Raw genomic sequence first — 26,141 nt, 5'->3', positions numbered from 1 at the left:
ACTGATACACAAAAGCAGTTAAGATAGGCACTAAAGCAACATGATGGGGTGCCTATGTTGATTGATATTTTTAATTATCAAAATAAAAAGGAGTCATAAAGCCCACAGCTATGGTTTCCTGCCCTCCCCTACTATATATTGGGAATTGTTAATGTTATGTTCATGATGGTGAAGGCTGCTATCAGCAATTTTCCAAATCCACGCCTCTTCCCTATCTAAATAATAACTAAAGTCCCTCTGCCTCGGAGGACACTTAAAAATAAACAAATCTATCTCTAAAGATAACGTAGATAATAGCGACTACTAATTCAATGTAAAAGATCAGTTTTGAGATGTACTGAAAATGAAGGGTGGGTACTTTCAGTTGTTTTTTTATTTTGTTTCTACAAAATGTTTGTGTTTTGGTTCTAAAAATGTTTGTGTCTTTGTATTGATTTGCCAAAACTCAATTTGTCTGGTTTTGGTTTAGTTTTATTTACCAAATGATGGAAAAAGGTTAGAATTTGCAGGAAAATTCTAAAATTGCATAATAACGTATTAAACATGCTTAAAGTAATTATACAATAAAAAAAAAAAACAATTATGAAATAAAAACGGATAACTTTAAATAGTTAAAAAATGATATGGTGAGAAACACAGAGATTAGCAGTTGGCTTGTGTGCTGGTTTTGGATTGTCATCATTTGGGGTTTTGGTTCTGTAAATCCTAATGTCTTGGTTTCGCAATGTAAGGTTCTCGTAGGCTCTGATTTACACAGTTTTTGCCATCTCTGCTAAAAATGACAAAACAAACGTATTTTTTTTTTTTTTACAAAATCCAGTTCTTGAAAACAATTTTCAAGAACTATCTAAATTGTAATCCACTACATGACACAACATATGTAACCTCTTGTGGGCTCTATTAGCGTCGGCCTCTTTAACGCATTCTTTATTTCAATACTATAATCTACTGCGTTTCATGTTTAGTTCTAGAGTAATAATCAGACCAGGTTTGCTAGGCAACACATACCCAAGCAGGCGGTGTTAGTGATAACTACAAATTGGATGATTAAGTGGCATTAAGAGATGTCATAAAACCTGTTGCTCTCTAGCACTGAACTTGTGGAGCCCTGTCTAATTCGATGAGTTAAATTAAAATGTTCTATTTCTTCAAATCCACCATCTTTTGCTCTTCAGTAATGTGTAATCTTAATGGAAGATTCTAGATCTATGCCGCTTGGGGAATCTGGAGTTGTGTGTTTGGAACATATTGTAGAGAATTTCCGATTACGTGGGTGGGTAGATCCTCTTTTTCTGGTGAACAGCCCAATAAATCTCTTTTTGAATATAATGCTATGTGATGATTCATCATATCCGATACTAGTTCCAGGCTTCAGTTAAAAAACAATGATATAATGTTGGCAACTACAAATCACCAAAAACATATTAGGCCTTATTAACTAAGCAGCCTTTTGACATAAGGCACCTTCCAGCCCGTTCAGGTCAATAGGCTATAATAGTCCAGTGCTGGAAGGTGTCCTATGACAGAATACTACTTAGCAAATATAGACCCTGGTCTCGAAGCTACTATCTACAAGATCTATATGTGTACAGTAGTGTTGCATGATTCTGTATTTAATTTGTGAAATCTAAGTTTATGCATTACTCCAATGTACCCTTTTCCTACACCAAATAAGGTGCAATTTAAACTACATTTACATAATTATATTTTAAAACCACAACTAGCTTATATGTAATATCATTGGGACATTCTGATCATTTTGCATATGCTTTTGAAATGTTGAAGACTTTTCATGCAACACAAGGCCACTGGAATGTTGACCAATATTACAACTTGATTAGATTGTTATCTACTGTACACTAACTTCATGCATAATATACTATTTTCTTACACCAAATAATTTACTATTTGAACTATATTCTACCCAAGTCAGTCAGTGCGTGATAACTTTGCAGGAACTGCATTAGGCATTAGACAGTGAGGCATTTAAAGTGAGCTTTTTAAGTGATAAATACAGTTAGACTATAGTTAATATACTCACTTTCTTCATGCAAGACAAATAACCTCAGCTGATATGACATGGATCTATTTGCATTCTCTTCACAGGTATGTTCCTGATGTGCAAATCCTGTGTAAAAGACAGACTGACTCTGGCCTTGTAGAATTGATATAAGTATGTTCCTGATGTGCAAATCCTGTGTAAAAGACAGACTGACTCTGGCCTTGTAGAATTGATATAAGTTAGTATGTTTGAATTTAAAAAGTGTTTTTTTTTCCTCTTAACTCTGTGCTGTTAATTGACCAACTGGAACAAGCTGATTTATTGGGGAGGGGGAGGGTCATGTGACTGCGTTTATCTGTATAATACCAACACCTTTCCTGCATCTTTGCAGGAACTGCATTAGGCATTAGACAGTGAGGCATTTAAAGTGAGCTTTTTAAGTGATAAATACAGTTAGACTATACTGTAGTTTGACTAGAGGTGACTGGGGACTGGATCTACTGCAAACTCTTTTACTCAAGACAACAAACGGTAAGCTATTCAGATCTCACTATGATCCCAAGCTTGCTAACCTGCCTATTTCAACCCCCCACCCCTTTACAACTTATTTACTGCAGTCTCTCCCAAAACTGACTGCACAATACACTGAAACCCTGAACTGACTCTAGCATTGCAATACAGCTAAACATTTGACAAGGAACAGGCACACACCTGCTGTTTAGTCTGCTCACACTCACTCTGCTCACCACAGCTCCTTGCAGCACTGCCTACCTCTGGCATCATGAACCTGCTATGTATTTTAACTTTTTTCTTTCTCCTGGCCTCATGGAGATGTTACTCCCTCTATCCACTACAAACTCCTCCATCCTGGCCCACACCCAACATCACCATACACCCTGGACTACTCAGAAGCCTTGCGCTATCTACTGAATGTTGGTGGAGAACTCTAAAAACCAGCACACCAACCACTGCTCACTCAAATGGCAAACACCACAAATCTACAACTTGCAAACAACTACCCAAATTTCTACTCATACTGTTACTCTCTTTAGCAGGTGATATTGAACCTAACCCAGGTCCTCCCATTTCAGCTCTGTCCCATGCCCCTGAGAATTCCACCTTTAAATTCCAAAAAGGGCTATCTGTCGCCCATATAAACATCCGGAGCCTGCTGCCCAAACTGGACGAACTAAGGGCATGGTGCCTTATGCATAAACCCAAAGCCATCGTTCTTACAGAAACATGGCTATCCCCTAAAACCCCTGATGCAAATATTGCCATTCAGGGATACTCCATTTTTAGGAGAGATAGGTCAAAGAGAGGAGGAGGGGTGTTATTTTATATTGCAGACACATTACAATTTACACTGTTAAATTGCCCACCAAGCCCACCCTCTTTTGAAATTCTAGTTGGCAAAATCTGCCTCCCCTTTTCTAAGCCCATCTTGCTTGCTGGCATCTACCGCCCCCCTAAAGCCCCTCTACAATCCCTGACTGATATCACCCAATTTCTTGGCTCCATTTCCTCTCTGAATGAGAAGAGTGAGCTGCTAGTTCTTGGGGATTTCAACTTCAATTGGCTTGACCCTAAAAACCACAAAATCCAGATACAACTCAAGTTACTTAACCTATAGCAACTAATTTCCCAACCCACACGGATAAACCTGAAATCGCATAACCATTCCTTGCTAGACTGGATTCTGTCCTCAAACCCCAGCAGAATCCAATCCTCTGGCATCCTTCCTGATATTTTCAGTGACCATGCAATAGTGTACTGTGTAAGAAAAATTAAACCGCCCCATTCAAGCCCTAAATTTCTCTTCACTAGAACATTTAAAAACTTTAACCCACAACAGTTTCTGGATGATCTTACCAACTGCCCATGGCACAGAATCGATTTAATTCCCGACCCTGATTCTGTGCTCGACTATTTCCAATCTGAGTTCTTAAAACTCTGCGATACCCATGCTCCACTACGCAAAATAAGGGTACGGAGGGGCTACCTTCCATGGGTTACACCTGACCTTATAGCACTCTACCAGTTCAGGGATGCCTTGTGGAAAAGCTACAAAGTAACTGGCACTACCAAGGATCTCAATCACTACAGATGCATGCGGAACATGTGCACAAGGCAAACAAAGCATGCAAAAGCACAATATTACTCTGGCAATCTCCACCAGAATACATCAAACCCAGCTAACTTCTGGAAGGTTATCAACAATATATTCCAGCTTCCTAACCATCAACAACCAAGTAATATCACTAAGGGGGATATTACTCTGACAAACCCCACTGACATTGCAAATGCATTCAATAATTACTTTGTGGGGTGTGCCACTAACTTATTAGCGAAACGCAGCCCAAACCACAAACCTGAATCTCATCCTCTGAGTACCCTACAGTCCCACCCCCTCCTAACACTGCCCACAATTTTCAATTTGGCCCAGTACCTGAAGAGGAGATTATACAAGCGCTCCTCAAACTAAAACTAAGCAGCCAATGTGGACCCGACCTACTACAATCTAGGTTCCTACGACTTGGTGCCCCAGCCATTGCCAAACCAATTGCCAACTCTACCCTGTCTGCAGGCCATATCCCTAAGACCTGGAAAACTGCCAGAGTTGTCCCAATCTTCAAAAGTGGGGACAAAAACACTGTCTCAAACTATAGGCCAATCTCACTTCTCCCAATTCTATCCAAAGTCATGGAAAAATGTGTCCACTCCCAATTAAGCAATTTCTATACCAAGACAAATTTCCCTAGCCAATTCCAATCTGGGTTTCGTCCCAAACACTCCACCGTAACTACCCTGCTAAAAGTTTGCAATGAAATCCAGTGTGGAATGGAACGGAGACAACTCACTGGTGCAGTATTCCTAGATTTTGCAAAGGCTTTTGACACAGTTGATCATGCTATCCTGCTTAACAAACTCCAGAGCTCTGGAATAGGGAAACATGCTTTAAACTGGTTTCAGTCCTACTGTACCTATCAGGAAGATCCCAACATGTGTCCATCTCAGGCTCTAACTCCAACCCCCTGGATATCACCTGTGGTGTCCCGCAAGGCTCTGTTCTGGGGCCCCTACTCTTCTCAGTGTTCATTAATGATCTTCCCACTGCTTGTAAGGAAGCCTCAATACACATGTATGCAGATGACACAATCCTATATGCACACAGCCATAGCCTCTCTGACCTTCAACACATAATTCAGTCTGACTTTTTGAGACTCGAAAACTGGATTTCCCAAAACAAACTGTTTTTAAACACTGACAAGACTGTAACAATGGTATTTGGGACCAAGACTAAATTTGTAAAGCTTCCAGTGACTGAGCTCCAGATTAGAACCAACGCTACCAACACCCTAACACCTTTCACTAGTTTTAAATACCTGGGCTTATGGTTTGACTCCCACTTAACATTCGGGATGCACATTGATACCCTGACAACCAAGACATATGCCAAACTAGGGGTACTTTACAGGAACAAATCCTCCCTAAGTCTCCTGGTCAGAAAGCGTATCGCACAGCAGATGCTAATGCCAATTATTGACTATGGAGACATAGTATATGGCTCGGCTCCTCAAACCCACCTTAGCAAACTTGACACCCTCTACAATTCAATTTGTTGTTTTGTTCTCCAATGCAACTACAACACACATCACTGCGAAATACTCAAATAACTAGATTGATCAAAACTAGAGTCTAGGCGCAAAGTTCATCTTTCCTGTCTTGCCTTTAAATTCTTCATGGGCAAGCTACCCAGCTACCTGAACAAGCTTCTCACCCCTACCACTTGCAGCACTTATCACCTGAGATCAGACTCCAAAAGACTATTCATGGTCCCAAGGCTCAACAAAGTATCTGGACGTTCCTCCTTCTCCTTCCGTGCACCCCAAAACTGGAACAACCTACCAGAGACTCTCACATCCACCACCAGTTTAAGTTCTTTCAAATCTGTCTCAGATTTTAACCTGGTCTGTAACTGTTTCATACGCTCATAATATATATTTTCTTTAACTATGCATGCAATGTATTGTATATAATGTATACCCTGTTCATTTATGTAACTGTACTTGTAACCATGTATTATTTGTTTTACTCTGTGCCCAGGACATACTTGAAAATGAGAGGTAACTCTCAATGTATTACTTCCTGGTAAAATATTTTATAAATAAATAATATTTGCATAATTACATCCTAAATCCAAAACAAGCATATATTTACTACCATGCGGAAATTCGGATAGTTTTTACCATGCTTTGTAAATATTGAAGTCTTTTATTGCAACACAAGAATGTTGACCAATAATTACAACTTAACTTCTTAAGCAGAAATATGTCTAAATAAAATAAAAGGGGTATTTTCTTTCGTACTGTATGTTGAGTTTCAGATTATATTCATATTTTTGTTTATTTTCCATTCTGTTACTACATTTTGATTGAATTTAGCCATTGACTGAGACACTTTGTACTTCAAATACTCCTTGTGCCAACAAAAGCAATCATTCAGGATAAGAGTGTGCTGTCTTAATCAATATACTTGATACTATCCAGCATGAACCCAAAAGCATAAAAGTGTCTTTTTTTACCCTATTAAATGTGCCTGCAAACTGTCACATACTGCTGTTCAGAAGATGGAAAATGTTATCACAACACAGGTCAGTAAACTATTAATGGGATTAAGCCGTTTTTATGGATATACCATGTAATAAATTCTAAAATTTGACGTGGCAATGATGTTACTTAGCATGCAAAGCACAAGGTCACTTGCAGCATTGTCTTTCAGTTTTTCCCTTGAATAACTAGATAACAAATATGTAGGAAACATGTGAATTGGACTTTCTGTGATCATAGAACAGAATCTTCAAAGTAATGTTAAAATAGCAATACTGTATGCTACAGTAAATAAATGTCATACTGTATACAGTGTTAATTCATTTTAATATAGTCATTATGAGTTTTGGTTTTTACTAGGCGCTTGGGATAATATTTTTGTACTATTTGAGTATTACTTAACTCAGTTGTTGGATACTGAAATAGCTAGTAACATTTACATTTCAACATTTGTTTGTCACTTGCTTGGGGTGACACATTCTGGGTATGTCATTTTGACATATATTTGACAGAACTATTTGGTGCTGTTTTAACTTTATCTTCTGGTGGTGCAGGGATTGGGGAGACTATCTGTCAACTGTATTCTTCTGCTAAGAATTGAGTTGTTCCTGTAAACAATCAGGGTAAAGAACCAAGCAAAGTGTCGGACAACAGGTATGCAAGCTCAATTGGTGTCACCTGTCATTGACTTGATTAGTAGTTAACACCAATCAAACTCTCGTGCTAGTTACCAGTACTTTGAGTGTTTTCTCCTTATTCTGTTTAAGTAGCCAGTAGGAAAGATGATGCCATATTAGACATGCATAATGTAACACATGCCTAAAGTGACTGGAGATAAAGATGGCATATACAGTACAAATGGTGTAATCAGAAAACAGGAATTAGATCTCATTTGTGACCATTATATTTCAATTATTAGTACAGCAAATGAAAATATCATTTGTGAGCACATTCACATGTCTCAGACAATTATTAGCAGAGTAACCCTTTGTAATGATTTCCAGGTTGCAATTATTTTAATAGCAATTTATTCAAATGGAACTGTGGCCAATTCAAAAAAGTCGATTTTTAAGACGTTGAATGGCAACATGGGCAATATATTATTTCAAAGTAACATTTGGGAATAAAAGAGTGTTTAGTGTACTTTGTAACTCTATAGGTAAAAGAGTTGGGGTGCTCAAACCCGCAGCAACTCCATCCAATAACATGAGTAATATTAACCCTGGAGAAACCAGTGGGAGTGGGTAGGCAATTAAAGACTTGTAAGTATCAGTGACAACAGTCAGACTTAGCTATAATAGTCTAAACCAATAAGCCCCACTCACGTCATCTCCAGGGTTCCTCTGCCGGCGTGCAAGCCAAGAAGGATCCAGAATCCAGACACATCCAATAGAAAAAAACGAATGGCGCACAGCCAGGGAGCCAGGTGTGGAATAAAAAACTTATCCTTTAATAAGGGGGCCCGAGGAAAGTGTTGTTACCCTGAAACGTTGCCCCTCTTACCCTCCCCCATTGTCTTATTCTATGATTATTTGTTTGCAGTTTTTCCTTTAGTGTTTTTTCCTCCGCTCTCCTTCCCTGTGTCTCTCACCGCTACTCTTGTGCTTTTTAAGATCCATATATTCTGCATTTATAGTCGTATAGCATTTCCATATTTGTGTGATACCTATTGTTCTATTACTACCGCTATTACATTTTTGGCTTATTCCGTGACTCTTTAGTTTTCTCTATTAATCAGTGTGTTCTGGAGCCCTTGTTTTGGTTTATGTAATAAGAATACATTATTTGATGTTTGTCAAATTACCAATAGGAGTGAATTAGAAGCTCCATATCTGTACCCAGACTTCACCACTGGGGATTTTAACACATCACAGAAAATAGTTATTCATGTTAATAAAGTTTTATTATTTTTCGTTTTTAATCCCTTGCGCTTGTTCATGTTATGACAAGAGTCTGTTCTCTTTACGGTTACTGATACCATCATATCAGGTATAATTTATCCTAGGTGATCAACACCGTTATACAGATTTACTGTATTTGGATACCAATAGGTCTGGATTTACTTGTTATATACAGTATTATGGACGAGTACAAATATTAGGGAGTCTTTCTTGACCCCACGGGGATCATATGCTTTATATACTTTTCTGGTACAGCACTAAGAGTGATGCTGTATGTTGATTTTCACTGCATTCTTGTGCAGGGCTTTTTACTGTAGACTTCTGAACAGTGTACAGTAGTATATTCATGATGTTAGATCTCCCTCTTCCTTCCCACATTAACCAGAAAAGCTAAACTTACAATATTGTGTAGGGGGGGCTAAATCTGTAAATACATTTAGAGCAATTATCAACCCCATAGTCATCCTGAAAGGACAGTATTGGTATACTTTCCACCATGCTATAAAAGTATGTATAAATACGTCAATAAATAATCTACAGAAAATAAACAAATGATTATATATGCCTAGAATAGTTAACTGAGGATTTTAGAAGGACTGTATCTACAGTATTGTGCAGTGCTCATGTTCCTTGTACAAACTCTTAGTCAAAGTTATCATACTGTATATACAAAGACACTTGCTTTTTTCCTCTATATAAACTGCATGGTGAGTTTGCTGTTATTCTGCTCTTACACTATGTAGCCATGGCCGGTTCTGGCTACTCATCTGCCTCCCTAAAACGTAAGTCCTGGTAGATGCAGGCAGTGTTAGGTCCATCTTGGGTTTACCCTCCCCTCTGCAGCTTCCTTGAGTAGCAGGAGTGGAGGTAGGACTGGTCGGTGTGTTGCCCAATCATGGGTGCAGACCTTGTGCCCTCACCTTCTGCTGTAAGGGGGGAGGGAAGCAGCGATGATCTCAGCAGCTTATTAAAAGTTTGTAATGCCAATAAAATGCAATATTGCAATAAATAAAGTACATGAATAAATTAACTTAGTAATAATTTCCTTACATATTTACTACAGTTAAGATTACTTACTTGTTTTTCCATTATAAAAATAAAGATACTTTTTTGGCAGTCCACACATACTTTTGATTACAAGAAAATAAAAAGCTTTGAGAATTTTACTATTCATTGAATTTCTGGTTTGCCCAGAAAAAAAGACATCATGATAAAGTTATTTGTAAGTATGGTGATGTATTTCAGCCAATATCACCAGATATTTTTTACTAATATGCTTTATCTCTTAAAGTCTCACATTCATTACAATACATTCTAATGAAACAGTTTACCTTTGTACATGTTAAATAAAATGGTGATACTCATTTGCATTTACCACTATATAGACAAATATATTGCTGGGCAGGGAATTCTTGAATCAGTATGTAAAGTGCTTTTCATAATTAACGGACAACTTCTCTTTGATTCTCTGCCAAGAAAATAATAACTTGCTGTAGTTGCTGCAAAATGTAAAACTTTGAAGAAATGAGCATCTATCTATTTCATAGGCCCCGTGGTGATTAGTTTGGCCCTAATTAACAGTGGATTTCTAAAGTGAGAGATAATTGCTGACACGTATAATGTAAGGAGTTCAATAACTAAATGAGGTAATAATGAATATTCACTTTGGAGCTTTTCTAACAGATAGCTTAGACTAGAGGAAGTTATGGTAGGATCTGTACATATAGTTGATAAGTGGAATTCTTTCATTGACCCCCACTATTAATTTGAGATCTAGCATTATCTCTCTCAATGCCGAAGCTTTGAAGCTATGACTCTTAAACTTACAGACTCACGGTGAATGAAAAATGTCCATATTAAAATGGTGGGGAGATTAGTTTCATTTTGACCATTATAATGAATAGCTGAATCTGCCGTGGTAATTATCTAACTAGAGGTCAGTGTGTTGCTATAGTAATATCCTAGATGGGCAATTTTACCAACTAGCCAGTCACATGCTCCTCTGTATAACTGCAAGTTGCAAAATATTTAGTGTATAGGTTAACAAAATTTGTGTTTCAATTCAGTAACTGATTTAAAAATAGTGACAGACATTTAAAAAATAAGTTATTTTTTGCCAAAGAGTATTTCAATATTCTGCATTCAAGTTGACAAAAATGTGCACATTTTTGGAGATATCTCCAGTTTTCCTTATCACTGCTTAATGTAACTGGGCCAATGCATTGCTTGCTACAGTAAATGCTGCGATTACACAAAGATCAGCCCAGATGTCCGAATTGTGAAAACTTTTCTTACATCCCGTTTTTTTTTAATAGCAAAAATGGAATGCAAACCAATATTGCTCAATGTGCATTGCAAATTTTTAAGAAATGCTGTAAAATTCTTCAATTTTTCTTCATTTGTGCTCTAATTTTACTACAGAGATTATAAATAGGGCACACATACCATTTAGCTTTTGGACTTTGTAGTATTAATACAGCACACACACACATACGCACGCACGCACGCACGCACGCACACACACACACACACACACACACACACACACACACACACACAGCTTTGCATCAGCTTTGAAGCACACAAACATGCATTTTCCCACAGTGTGGAAATGCGAATGGACAATTTTGCTTATTTTCACTCAGAAACTGCATTCTTGCACTTTGATAACATTTCTGAACAAGAGTATTAAAATGCATTGAGTGATGCAGTGGAATAATATTACTACTGTTTAGTGACAATGAATATGATCACTAAAAAAAGTATTTCTACATTTTTTGTGTAACATCTCTTCCCCCGGCTAACAGAAGAGGGTCACTCCAAAGTGATCCACTGTCTACCTAGGTGCTGCTTATGTGAAGGCGGTGCTCAGAGTTTCTCATTTACCTTGTCTCTCAGGGTGCTGGAATTCAACAGGGCTGGTATGGTAAGCATTAGAAGAAAAGATAGAAGGTGCTAGCAACGGTTCTTTAACTTTATTCACAGGAACAACATACAACATGTATTCCTTATGATTGCTGAGCCAGCATTCCCTAAAGAGGAACATTATCCCTTTGGTATCACTGTCTATGGCAATCCAATGTTTGGCTTTGGGCTGTTACTTCCTCCACTAGGATACATAGGCCCGGTGCCCTCTTGCATGAGGATGCCCACACTATCAGAGCTACTTTGGAGTGCAAAGAGTGCAGGGCATTATGGTGGAGTGAGGGGAGGAGAGACAGCAAGGAGAGGAGGAGACAGAGAGAGAAACAGCAAGGAGATGAGGAGACAGACAGAGACAGCAACTAGATGAGGAGACGAGTAAGGAGATGAGATAGAGGGATGATGAGGAGGAGGGAATGGAAAGCCGTGTACACATTTGGTAGGAAGGAGTGCAAAGAGAGGAGAAGAGACATGTGACGATGCTCGTCTCCAAACAGGAAGTGGACCCACAGGGCTGAGGCAGGGATGCAAATAAACTGACCAGGGCCCCTGGGACAGAGTCCTGTAAAAGTATACATAGTCAGTATTTAAGCAGGGGTCAGGGCTGGCGGCAGAGTTGCATAATCCAGGAGACAGGCAGGGATCAGTGCAGGCCGAAGGTAACGAGGTCGGGGTCATGGTCTGGGGTCAGCAACAGGGAAATCCAATGAACAGGGAAGCCACAGGGATAGTCACGCCACAGCAATAGGCAAGCCACATGGAAGGCTCAGGAACGGGGAAACCACAGGGATAGCCACGTCACAGCAATAGGCAAGCCACACAGAAGGCTCAGGAGAGGGGAAGGCCCAGGGTGGCCAGGAACACTGCTAAATGTATAAAATGCTCGGCAGGGACTGAGAGTCAATGGCTGATAATAAAGCAGGCTGCCTGTTATCAAAATGTCAACAGCAGCCAGGTAAGGGAGGGTTCCAGCCAAAACCTTGACTGGAACCCTTACAAGACAGCAAGGTGAGTAGTAGGAGGAAACCGAGAGACAGCAGTGAGAGGAGGAGACAGATGGAGATAAGTAGGAAAGGAGTGAGTGTAGTGTGCATAAAGAAGAGCGGACACAGTAAGGCAGGGATTAAAAGACAGTGGTGGAAAGAGTGCAAAGAGGAGCAGGGCATGATGGAGGAGAGAGTAAGGTGGAGAACAGAGGACAAAGGAATTACAGGGAGGGGTGAAAACAAAGAGCAATGTTTAATGAATAACCTTCCAGATCTCCTAGATCTGTGTATATTACGCCAGGTACAGCTAATATATATATGGTGAGAGACATCTGACAGTTTGCTGAGATAGGAACAAAGAAAGTGATATGTGACCCTAACGTTTGTTAGCAGGTCTATTGTAGCCTTTTCTAGCCCGTTATACTGGAAGTGCTGCCTATAATCACATACTTGCTCCTGTGAAGTGGGAACCTGATCTGAGAGTCACCGTTGCCGGGGGACCTCTCAGGACTTCCTTCGTTACTTCCGTTTTCTGGAGATGGCTTTCAGCGTCTACTACCACGCTAGAGACTTGGAGTGCAGGTGATATCACCACAGATAGGACGGCTGAGACGGAGTTTGAGTTTTACACATACATGCCCATGACCTAGCGGCATTTGGGAGTGTGATTATACAGAATCTCTCTTTTCTTTTTTTTTCTTCGATCAGGTCTCCACTGCCTTCTGCAGCAACCGCTGTGGCGGGTGCTGCGGGGACAAGAGCCTCCCCTCAATGGGGCCGGGCCCACTGCAAGTGGTGGCCGCCATGCTGCGCAGCCAGATTTTCCTGCAGACAGGTGAGATCGATGTTTACATCCCTGTTGAAGCCAAAACCGGTCTTATCTGCAAATAAAACAATTATCATTTTTTTCCCCATCAAGATGAGCGTACTGGACTCCTGTTCTGTTATATTCATTATTTTTCTGTGCACATTGCTTATGAGTGCAGGCATTTTGTTTCCTTATTAATAATGTAGATATATATATATATATATATATATATATATATATATATATATATATATATATATATATATATATATATATATATATATATATATATATATATATCTCATATAGAAAAGCATTTCTCACGTATCCAATGGACAAACTTAACTGGGTGTACTGAAAGTAAATATTATTTAAAAATGTAGAAATCAGGCACTGTCAGGATCAATAGATGTAGAAGAAAGGATTTTATGTGAACAGGGTCAAAAAAGACCAAAATGTTGATCCTGTTCAAAATGTAACCTTTTTTTCTATATCTATTGATCCACAAATATATATATATATATATATATATATATATATATATATATATATATATATAAATATATATATATACTGTATATAGACACACACAGTAGATTGAGAGTGGAAATTCTACTTTCTCAATTTTTTCTATTAACAATTATCTTGACCCGATCTTTAAAGCACATGCATCTAATAGTTAAATTAAATGTTACTATGCAATGAAATGTGGCATCATTAAAACTTAACAGAGCAAGGGAAAATCATTTAGACCATCAGGTATATTCATAAAAAGGTTAAAGCACCAACATTATGCTGTCTCCTTATCCATTTTGTATGCTAAATGGTTATTACAGTCTTTTCCCCCTTATTACAACCTTAATTTGGGCTAAATAGTTTTCACCTCTTTGAATTTCTAACATTCTATCTCATGTAATCAGATAATCTATTCTATTACTGATTCAAATTCTGTATCTTAAGGCTTTTCATTTAGCTCGGGTTTGAACTGGTTCTATGTACAGTATTAAGGGAAAGGTGTTGCATTTCTGGAGCAAATGATTCACCAAATGAATCACTGATTGTTTTCAAGCAGAATGGTTTATCTGTGATACTGTACAGAGCAATACACTTTTCATTTGTATACACCATGATTGAGACAAATGCTTGAAATTGGGATAAATATCTCCTACAATTCCATAGTTATAAATATTGTGATTTATTTTCATTGTTATTTGAAATCAATGTATTTTTGTTGTTGTTGCAATGGTCTGTGAGTTAGTGGGCACATTTTGCTATATTTTGTTCTCCCATAACTAAAAAGGTTAATACATGCTTAAGTAAGGGCAGGTCCTTAGGCTAAAAATTTTTACAACTTCACATTTTGTTCTCAGCGAAATTTGAAACAAATCCTGAGAAACTCATTTTAGTCATAGGGGTAGATCCACAGTGATCCTTAACATTTTCCCTAATAACTTGATGTTCTCAAAATTATGTATCCTCAAAGCTAAAGAGATGCAAAAATGACGTCCATTAGCAAAACAACCATCGTAATGTTACCTGAATGAACAGGGATTATTTTAACATTAAGATGCGTTAAACAATACAACGAACATGTGCATTAGGAAAAAGGGTGACTAGCGTACGTAAGTTAGCGGCGCATTACGCATGTGCGTTATCTAAAAGCGCGCCCATGAGCATGTAGCAAATGTAAATAAGTACACATTACAAACAGCAAAACAGTGTAAATGGCTGGCAGACCTCTCATGCTGTGGCTTGTGCTGCCGCTGAGACTGGCTGAATTAGAAGCCTCAAATTTAATGATGAGGTGTTAGAAATCTTTATCAATGGAGTAGTGGGTGAAAACTCAAAATTAATGGGGTCTCTATGCTCCAAGACAGTACTGCAGAGAAGCAGTGCAGTTTGAGGCACATGCTGGAGTGCATTAATGCTCTAGACAATGCAGTCCTCACCGTTGATTTGTTGAAGAAGAGCTGGGTGCACAGCAATAGGAAAGTTAAAACCTGAGTCGGATGGAGGAGAGCCCTAACTCTTTTATAATCACCTTCTAGGTAGTGGGACTACCTGTGCTTGTGGACTCTGAGGATGTGTAGAGACCTTGTAAGGCACAATACAGTACACATCCCCAACCTGATTATAGTCTTAAAGTTAACTGAGGGTTATATATATATATAAAGGACTATTCATAGTCCGAAACGCGTTGGTGTTTTGTTCCTTATTTTTGATCCATTAAATTAGCTTTATTTTTATGGGAACGCATCCTTGTTGTTTTTTGCTGAATCATCAGCACTGGATATAGTGCTCCGTTTTTTCCTTCTTCTTCCTCTCTAATGTCTGCATTAATAGGCCAGTAAAACAATGTGTCGGGGTCTCCTAGACATCCTGCCTAGCCATAGTTCCTTTCCTTGTCCACCGAGTGTGCTGCCGCTGCTTTCTGTCTGCTCTTTGGTTCCTCTGTCAGTCTGCCTTCTTATTGCTCCTTTCTCTGTCCTTATAGTTTCTGCTTCCTGTTAGTACCTGGCCTTTGCTTTGAGTCAGACTCCATGCCTATGCCCGTGCCACAGCTTCTGTTCCTGTACCTGTTCTGTTCCGTGTTGGAGTTCTGTTCCATTAAAGGCCCTTGCTGATAATCTGGCTTTTCCCTGTTTGTGAAACAGACACAACGAAAAACCTTGCTCTCCTCACTCAAAAGAATAAAGAAGGTGCAGAGGGAAAATTAAACGCAAAAACACACAAAGTGACCAAGAGAGGTCACAAAAGTCCCTCACAACTGCACTCATTACTTACTGTAGTCTAATATGTAACTTTAAGTGCCAGTTAAATTAACTGGTACCAATAATATACTCAATTGATGTAGACCAACAGGAAGAAGAACCACTAAGCTACTCTATGGTAAAACAGACAATAATGACAACTTTATTACAAAATAAAACTTGGCGAAATGCATAAAATTACAACTATTATATATAAACTAAAAAGATCCCCTAATGGGCAAATAAGGAGCAGTCAGGTGATGACACGGGTTAATTGGACCTTTATATAGTATTATTCATCCCCATAGAAAATATCTAAATGAGGAGAATTCCAAGCAGATTAAACCCTGCAAAATCCCTTCACCTAACTCAATTGCAGAATAGTAAGTATCAGTAGGTAAAATAGCACATAGAAGAACACTGACCACACTTAATAGTTAACACTGCTGCAACCCAACAGGAATACACACTGCTGTGATCATAATAAATCACCTTAGTAAGAGCCCCACTCGTGCGTAATGCCACCTCCCCATGAAGAAGCGCATGAATGCGCGAAACGGTCGTAGGGCTAAAGTGACGTCATCACGCTGACGGTCACGTGGGCACTAACGGAGCTTGCTGGCAGCCCCCACTACTGGGAGAGTCGTTAGTAGCGCTGAACACTCAGTTACACTCATCGGGCATTAACCATACTGCCGTTTTTACAGCTGCAACTATCAGGTTATATGGTTGATCTGATGTTCATCTATAGACGGAGGCACACTCAACCCTGGGTCGCTGGATACATTGGACTTACTGCATATCGTGGACATTCATCCCATGTGAGTTTATTCCAGTTTGACCTACCTATTTGGATATTATTCTGATACTTCATCACTGTCCCATGATATAGGATGTTTAATCTACTGGTCACCGGCAGGTGTTTATGAACATATCCTTACTACTATGCTACGTGGGATCATAATCTACCAGGTTACATCTTGTTGGACAGTTATACAATATATGGAAACAAAAAAACAGCGCACAACGCTAATGGTGAAGTAAGTAAATACAAGTGTGTATTAAATAAGGGATAAATAATCTGCGTACATCAAGTATAAAAAATTGAGCATTGAGTGTGTAGAACACACAGGTTACCACTCGGTGACTGCTGGTGTGGGAGTCAGATGCTTGCTTCTCTCAGTGGGTAATTTAAACAGCAGCTATGATGCAGGACTCTCTTAGGGACTCCTCTTCAGACTGTCAGCATCTCCATAGGGGATTTCCCTTCAGATCAGCTGGGCTCCGCACTCGATAGTAGCACTCAGAGGGTCCCCAGATAGTTCAGCAAGGACTGGAGCAGCTAGTGAAGCTCCTCGATTAAAACCGTCACACACGGAGGTGAGTCTGATGGCTGCAAGTGTAACCCCAGCGTGCCACGCTGCCGCTTCGTTGCGGGACGCTGCGTGATGACGTCACCGTGTCACCAACTATGAATCGATCGGCAAGAGTGTTTCACGGTCTCTCAGATGCCCGAAATTGCACACAAAGATGTAGAAAGCCAAAGCAATGCCAATAAATGAAACCTGAAGAAGCAATGCCAATAAATGTTCCCTGAAGAAGTAGTTATCACTACGAAACGCGTTGGATGATTTATGGTCTATGTGTCTAATGCCAGTCACATTGGCTACATTTATTGGCATTGCTTTGGCTTTCTACATCTTTGTGTGCAATTTCGGGCATCTGAGAGACCGTGAAACACTCTTGCCGATCGATTCATAGTTGCTGACACGGTGACGTCACGCAGCATCCCGCAACGAAGCGGCAGCGTGGCACGCTGGGGTTACACTTGCAGCCAGCAGACTCACCAACGTGTGTGACGGTTTTAATCGAGGAGCTTCACTAGCTGCTCCAGTCCTTGCTGAACTATCTGGGGACCCTCTGAGTGCTACTATCGAGTGCGGAGCCCAGCTGATCTGAAGGGAAATCCTCTATGGAGACGCTGACAGTCTGAAGAGGAGTTCCTAAGAGAGTCCTGCATCATAGCTGCTGTTTAAAGCACCCACTGAGAGAAGAAAGCATCTGACTCCCACACCAGCAGTCACCGAGTGGTAACCTTTGTGTTCTACACACTCAATGCTCAATTTTTTATACTTGATAAACACAGATTATTTATCCCTTATTTAATACACACTTGTATTTTCTTACTTCACCATTAGCGTTGTGCGCTGTTTTTTTGTTTCCATTTCTTTAGTGCATTGGGGGGTGCTGAGCCACCCCCTGTCTTTATAGCAGGAGACACCATCATCATTTACTACACGGTTATGTGAATTATTTCATATTATCTCCACTGGTTTTTTGTGGCTTTATATTGGGCTACTAAATTAGAAGGGTTATGGTTATTGCACCTTATCACGTATTTTTATAGAGGTTAATTAGTTGCGCACAGTATATTTTTTTGTTTATACAATATATGGGTTGATTTTTCCAGACATCACTATCTCACTGCGGTCTTATTTTTAGAGCACCCTAAAACACATTTTTTCATATTAATGCAGACACCATGACGACCAGGTACTCTCACAGGAGACATAAAAATAGGGTCAATTACAATCCAAAATTGGAACAATAGGGGAGGTACACTGCACCACACCACTTTTCAAGTGTTTATTTAAAGTGATCCCCGTTTCCATCCCTGATTGGGTCTTTGTCAAAACCTATATAGCTCAATTAGGAGATCTTGACAAAGGTCCCATCAAATACCGAAACATAGTTCACTTTAAATAAACAAGAGTAATAGTGCTAGTCATTCTTATACCCATCCATCTATCCATCTATTCATCTATCATCTAGCCTCCTTTTTGCACATGCATATTTAATGAGGAGAGCAACTTAACGTCCCTGGGTGGGCTCAAACCACCAACATTGCATATACTCTACACACAAGGTACAAACACATATACACTGTTCTATGTTAAAAGCTTTCAGCTTTGCACAATAGCACACATTGAGAAATTACAAAAAATGTGGCGAAGAGATATGCCATGCCTGCACCTAACCATTCCTAAAACTTTAAAGCTATGGTTTTATTAATTGCCTACAATTTTCAAAGGCTTAGGTTGCATGTTAAGATTATCAATATTAAATACTGCAAGTAAAGTGAAAAGACTTAAGTTTATAAAATATTTTGTTAATTTAATTTAGAAATTATAGTTACCATGTTCGTCTGACAGACTGACAAATTCTCTGTACTTTTAAAGAAATATCTGTATCTAAAGTATTGAAATATTCATGTGAAAAAAATGAGCAACAAAATAATTTGATAATGAATAATATTACCATTTTGATAAGTCTAATAATAAGTTCCTGCATGATTCATCATTAGTTCTAATGAAATATGTTGCTGTGCATTTGCATTCATAAATAATATGCAAGAGAAAGTGAACTGCAACACTCATTTCAGTTATTTTCTTGTTGGCTATTCATGTGTGTGCAAGTTCAGTAAATAATTTATAAGCTAAATATATTAGTTAAATGTCAGCCTTTATTTTCTCTCTTTCACAAGGAAGCTACTTTTGGTTGGAAAACAAGGTCATAACTGCACTTTAGGATAATAGAAATTCTTGCCACGCATTTGTGTATTAACGTTATATATATATATATTCCACGTAGAAAGAGGAATAAAAAAAAAAAAAAAGAACTCTGATGCCAAAAAATGCACTTCTAAAAAAGAAAACATTTTCTTTGTAAGTGACTAATATAAAGGTGCTAACTCAAGCCCAACAAAATACAAATGTGCAGCTCATTCAGGAGAAAGTAGCCCCCGTGAGAAACATTCAGTTTCCTCAGAGTTGCACTCGCAAAAAAAATATATATATATTTTTTTTTTTTTTTTTTTGCGAGTGCAACTCTGAGGAAAAAAATATTTTTAGTTATCAAAAAGTCATCAGGCAGTCAGACAAACTCCAGAGTGACGTACATTTCAGACCCCTATGTCTTTTCTCAACTCTGTAACATCAACAGAATAGGCACAGTCTAAATAGGGGTGGTGAACACATAAAAAAGCGACAGAGACATAATTAAACAACTTAACACAGCTGCATAGTGAAAACTGCTCATAGGACCAGCCCTGCTGAGCATAAAAAACAGCAAGGTAGACGTACTTACAAAGCACCAGATAAGTGATGACAGAAATTAAAGCACATGTATATAACAAAGCTGTCCCCCATGCATATATTGCTGAGCATGCGCACTAGCCTAGCGCTGATAGTTATGCTGCTTAAGCCATAAGGGGTTTGCAGGAACAAATACAAACTTCTCAACTAACCTCACACCATAACATAGTGAATAATGATACAATGGGGCTGTCTCCAGTACTTCCTCCTCCCCTGATCGTTCAGGAAAGCCAGCCAAAGACAGGCTCGTATTCTTAGCAACCCAAAGTGCAACACAGGGCCCTACCCTATAAACATATACAACAAACCCTAGTTGACAAGAGTGACAGGTAATAAATACCAAAAGAACCACACATAAACAACACAATATACACAGATAATAAAGGAAAACACCAAAGTAAGGGAGAATTGCCCAGAGGGGGGAATGGTCCAGAGGGAGGAAAACAAGGGAAAAGAAAAATGCAGCCTAGAGTCCAGCAACGGAGGGTAACCATATAAAGAGGCGTTGGCTTGCAATATATGTGGATAATCTATGCATCCAAAGTAACCCGAATACCCGGTCCAGAAGGACCTGACAGAATAACCCCAGCAGATAAGCACAACAACAGCAGTCCTACTGGTATAGCCTTATACAAGAGGTATACAACATGTAACAAAGCATGTGTATGGTCAGTAAACCTACACAGACAGCTTTTTTTTTTTTTTAGTGCCCAAGTGTTTTCTGTGCTCAAGTCGATATAGTGACTTGGTTGCTCCTACTTGTGACCACCTTTCCGGAGACCGGCAAGTCCTGCTACTTTTCCATGATTCTCTTCAGCCATAAGGCCAAGAAGATCCTCAGGGTCTTTGACGCCTTCATCTCAAGAATCCGGTGTCCACTTCTTATCCTTCCTTTGGCCAGAAGGCCAGGCAAGAATATCCAAAACTTTTGGCCAAAATCTAACCACCCAGGGTCTATTACTCTCATGGAGAGACAGCGACTAACCACCAAAACGTGCCAAAAAAAAAAAAAAAACACACACAACCCATTCAAAACAAAATAAGTTCTAGTGCAAAAGGGGCACCCTGCTACAGTGACCATAGCAGGGCACCAAGTGCTCCGTGTCACATCCAGTAAAGCACCTGACCACCTTTCTGGAGACCGGCAAGTCCTGCTACTTTTCCATGATTCTCTTTAGCCATAAAGAATCATCATCTGAAGAATCCGGTGTCCACTGGTTCCTTGGCGGGGGGTGCACGGGGTACACATTAAAATCTCGGGCTCTCTGTCCCACCTCTCGACAAAGGACCAAGTGTGTGCCACTGCCTGTCCTACTCCTGCCACAGGTAGGACAGACACTACACTTGATCTTAGCCTAAAGGCCGAGAAGCGATACCAGACAGCTGTTTTGACCTTCTGGGTCTCATCAGTGTGAGCCTGGTTTTTGGTCTTGCATTTTGAAGCTGGCCATGGCAACTGAGAAGGTACACAAATAAGTTATGGTGAGTTAAAAAGTTACAGAAATCTCCACCATTTAGAGTACAGCAATGATACAGCACACTTATGTGCTCATGTGCTTTTATTATAGCAAACGATTTTCGGTGATGACATGCAAATGAGAACTCGCACTCGAACTTTTTTTTTCTATACAATTTCAAAACAGAACCAACTTCCCACTTATGAGATCGAAAAGGTTGAAACAGCTGTCTGTGAGTAGGTTAACTGGCCATGCACTGCCTTAACACAGGCTTTGCTTTAAACCATGTGTACAAACAATACAAATAAGCATGTAGGAATCCATTTTGAATAAGAAGCAAAAAGTGACACACTGTCAGTGTTCATTTGCCTGTCATTACCCAAAATCCTTTGCTTTGCAGTGAAAGCATGATATGCTGGGCGATTATCAGTAAGGCAGGTTTATGGACCTGTCTCAGACATGTGAAAATGAATCATGGTAAAGTGCTGAGCAGTAAATACAATACAATAGTACTGTAATATAGGCATTTCAAACTCCTACATACTGTATACAGTAGTTGATCTTCCATTTTATATGTTTAAAATCTGTACTATGAAGGTAAGGGATATATTTGTATAGACCTTGCTCTAAAGTCAATAATGTGACCAATACATTGAACAATTATGCCACTTATAAGATGTTAGGCAGCCCGAGTCTGTGTCAGAGAGCATTGCCACAACACTTGACTGCTTTAACTCTTGCAGATGGTCTCATGCTACGCTAGTTGGCCTCCGCTGTTATACTGTAGGTACTACCATATGTTTGTTATTCTGTCCACTCGCTCTGCACCGGTATCTCTATTTGTATCAGTACTATCTATGGAGGTCTTAATCTTTATACTGCTGTGTTGTGCTGCACCTCCGATAAAGTTTTTTCAGCCCCTCCACCTGGATGCTAAATTCTCTTATGGACGTTTATCCGAGGTATTGTTCTGCACCGCCGATACCAGAACTTCTGCCTCTCCTCCTACAGCTTGCACTGTGTAAGAGATTGCACCATAATCAAGTTCTAGTTTGCTAATTGGCCGACAATTTTAGTAATACAAATAAAGTTACTACTCCTTTGCTTTACTCCTTACTCCAATGTGTTCCTACAGATATACACTGGCGACACGTTTTATTGCTAGCTGGCTAGTTCCGCAAGCCGGGAGATGTCCCGGCTTGCTACCCAAATCCCCTCGGCGTGCCGCGCGTCACTGATGCTTCATCGGGTGCCTGCGCCCCATGCACGCGTGCCCCTAGGGAGCCCTGGTGTCCCGCGATGTGGGGGATGGCGGTGGGGGGTTCCGGGGGACCCGGCGGACCCGGAGAGGGGAGGGGAAAGCCCCGATCGGAGGACTGCTCCTCCAAGGCTTCGGCGCGCGCACGGGACAACCCGGCGCGCGCCCGGTTACTGTCGCGGCCGAGACCGGGTAAAGGTAAGAATAAACTCGGCCGCGACAGTAGCAAGACTTACTGGTCTCAGTAAGAAAGCATATGCCTGCGGTCCTGGGGACCGCGTCAGTCGAGATTGCGCTGCAGGGGGTCCATGCTTCTGAATGGGACCCACCGCAGTGTTAATCCTTCAGGGCCACGACCATTACTGTCGCGTGACTATGAGCAGCAATGGCAAAGCAACCTGTAAGGTTTGCTACATCTGTACATTATGACAACACCCAACATATATTTTCCGACAAAAACAACAAACCAACATTTTTACGGAGCCAGTGAAGGCTTAGATAGATGTAATGGCTGATGTAATAGACAGGGTAACCTTCAAATTACTGTAATGATGGTTTTTCTGTGTACTAAAAAAATATATAAATAAGATGCAATAGAAAAAATAACAAAAAAATTAAATAACATCCAAAAATAAATATAATAAACTGCTTAAAGAAAAGAATGAAAATGAAGGTCCTCGTTTACACCTCATGGAGAATTTTTCAGCTCATACAGTATATTCCTTTTGTCTCAAATCTTAATAAATTCTGTTCCAAAAGGTCCCACATGTATCTTATCAATTCTTGCAGCAGCAGATGAATAAACGAAGCACTATTACTGGAACAATTGTGAAAAGATTGAGAGTGCGTATTCCATAAAAAATGATTATTTATTGATCATGAAGACAAACAAAGTGAAGGTGCCACCCCACCAATGCGTTTCATGCCATACCACGAGATAGCGCCACGGCGTGAAACGCGTTGGTGAGGTGACACCTTCGCTTTTTGTCTTCATGACCAATAAACAATATTTTTTTATGGAATACACACTCACGGTCTTTTCACTATTGTTCCAGTAGTTGTGCATCGTTTTTTCATACATTGCTGTATCTACCTTTACAACGCTAGCACACCCAGGACCCTTGGACATATGGAGCCACGTCAGGATGCTGCACTACTCATGTGAGTCTGTTTTATGATGTAATATCCTTTATCAAGTCAATTACTGAAGGTATGGTGGACTTTATCTACATACTGCCAATTCTGGACTAATGTGTGTGTTTTACCTTTACATCTGTGCATTGTGAGGTACGCATGCAAGTGTGTTTTACCACCTACCCAACGTTTAATCTACACAATTTCAAATTAAGGGTCCTCCATGCTGGAACTTTTTTCATGTAATTATTGTCTGTACACCAGCCCTTAGCACTGCACACTTTTTTTATTTTTTTTATCAATTCTTGCAACCTGCAAAGCCTTAAAATAACAATTATGAAACAACTTGAAATGTTTTCCTTATGTTATGAACATATTTATTCCTCTATATTATAATATTATAAATATGTTATGATATAGATATATAGATATAGATATATAAATATATATATATGTATATATATATATATATATATATATATATATAAAAAAAAAATATATATATATATGTATATATATATATATAAATATATATATATATATATATACACACACACACACACACACACACACACACACACACACACACACACACACACACACACACACACACACACACACACACACACACACACACACACATATATATATATATATGTATATATATATATATATATATATATATATATATTAAAGGACAAGCGGTCACTAACACAAGTTAGTAAATAGATTTATGGCACGTTACAAGTTAGTAAATACAAGTTAGTAAATAGATTTATGGCACTAGTGGCACAATTCACATAATGCCTCATTTTAAATGATATGCTGAGAGTGCCCTTTGAAATCACCTAGTATAGCGGTGGCCAAACTTTTTTCAGGTGTGTCAATAATTGGGCACAATTTTTGGGGCGGGTCACTGTCCTACTGCCCCGTCCCCCTTCTCTCTCACTGAATCCCCTTTGCCCTCTCTCATTGAATTCTCCCCCTCTCTCATTCAATTCCCCTCCCCTCTAAGAATTTTACCTTGGGGAGAGCGGCCTCAGTCCCACAGAGGAGGGGAGCTGGGATCCTGAGGGCAGATGCAGAAGTTGCACCTGTCTTTGGGAAGAGCTCAACTTCCGGCGCTGGCTAGGTACACCAGTAAAGGGGGTGTGTGTTGTGAGAGGGCCCACAGCTGAGGAGAGCTGGGGTCTTGCAGTGCACAGAGGCCAGTGACCAGAGGACGAAACTGGTAGAGCTCTAGCCCTCAGAGCAGCTGATTATAGAGCTGATCCCCAAGTATTATCACACAAACCATAAAAAATGCAGTGGCACTTGTGGCACTTGTGGTCATGGGTTGGCCTACGCCTGGTCTAGTAGATAGTGGGGATTCCTAGAATAACAACTGTTATACATACAGCCCCCATATTATTTTACGAGTAGTAAATAAAGTTTAGACAAATATTGCATTAATCAGCAACGTACTGTATAATTTAGTGAAGTCCCTATGAAGACAGCTGTTGGGAAAGTTAAATACTGTAATAAATAATTAAATAACAATGTTTCTTCAGATGTGCAAGTAAAACATGTTTAAGTAGTAAAGCTCCAGAGAGGTTGCATGTTATTATATAGTCACTTGAGGACAGATATGAGGCACAAGAATTTTGCAAGTTTCAAAGGCAAAGTTTCATATAAAAATGTTCACCTTTTTCTTTATTACGCTGGAAAATTATGTGCCAAAGGATTTTTCTAATCATTGAATTGATATGATATGTGTACGTTCATAACACTATTAGTTGAAGGTGAATTATGTAAATGTAAAATACAATTTTTCCTATTAAGGCTTTAATTTATTTATGCATGATCAGGAACGAACCATTAGTTAGCACAGTTTATAATCTATGGCATGTTTGCCTAGAATAAATAGGGTTCCTAAATTCAATTTTATTTATTAGACAATTTGATTTCTTCTAGGTGTTGATTCATCAAATGTGGCAGTGTTATTGCACATATATTATGCAGGATGTCTAATGAAACTGACATTGGTAAAATAAATATTAGTTACTTATATAATCTCTCTGCCAGATTGAAATGCATGCTAACTGTTGAATGAATTAAATATTCATAACTATTTCTGTGTTCAAAGAAACAGGCAAACAATGGTGTAAGTGGCACACTAC

The 26,141-nt window shown here is 39.3% G+C and overlaps 1 protein-coding gene across 12 annotated transcripts in view; it reads right to left on the bottom strand.

Annotated features, from left to right (window-relative positions):
- Positions 1–26,141, bottom strand: part of ROBO2 (roundabout guidance receptor 2) — a 1,224,910-nt gene that overhangs the window by 1,008,980 nt on the left and 189,789 nt on the right. The gene's annotated exons all lie outside the window — the stretch shown is intronic.

The sequence above is a fragment of the Ascaphus truei genome, chromosome 3 (assembly GCF_040206685.1).
Source record: "Ascaphus truei isolate aAscTru1 chromosome 3, aAscTru1.hap1, whole genome shotgun sequence".
Lineage (NCBI taxonomy): Eukaryota > Metazoa > Chordata > Amphibia > Anura > Ascaphidae > Ascaphus > Ascaphus truei.
Note: the sequence above shows the minus strand (reverse complement) of the source record. Positions and strands in the feature narration are given on the sequence as shown.